This window comes from Penaeus monodon, chromosome 24 (genome assembly GCF_015228065.2).
Source record: "Penaeus monodon isolate SGIC_2016 chromosome 24, NSTDA_Pmon_1, whole genome shotgun sequence".
NCBI classification, from domain to species: Eukaryota; Metazoa; Arthropoda; class Malacostraca; order Decapoda; family Penaeidae; genus Penaeus; species Penaeus monodon.
Window position 1 is genome coordinate 11,719,999 of NC_051409.1, and position 356 is coordinate 11,720,354.

Consider the following 356-nt stretch of genomic DNA (forward strand, 5'->3'; position numbering starts at 1 on the left):
ACGATATTATTACGATGATCAGGAATGGTAAGAACAAGGTGGTTACGAAAGCGGAGGAGAAAGAAAGAACCGGATTAAAGTACATTTAGTAAGTATTAATAAGTATTATTATCCATCTGAATACTCATAGTAATTAATTTTCATGCTGCTTCATTAGGACTGTACTATGTGGAGATGATATAGACTAAGAATACCAGTGTTTCAAAATCGCTCTTCACAGCTGACTCTTGAATATTGAATATCGAAAGGAATGTTATTTTTAGGGCCATCCACAAGAGGTCGAGTACCCCCCCCCCCCACACACACACACGCAGCTGTTAAGTCGACTCTGGAGATAGAAAATATACTGATATTTC

At 37.6% G+C, this 356-nt stretch overlaps 1 protein-coding gene across 1 annotated transcript in view; it reads left to right on the forward strand.

Annotated features, from left to right (window-relative positions):
• Positions 1-356, forward strand: part of LOC119588855 (1-phosphatidylinositol 4,5-bisphosphate phosphodiesterase-like) — a gene marked incomplete in the record, with an annotated part of 69,524 nt that overhangs the window by 37,728 nt on the left and 31,440 nt on the right.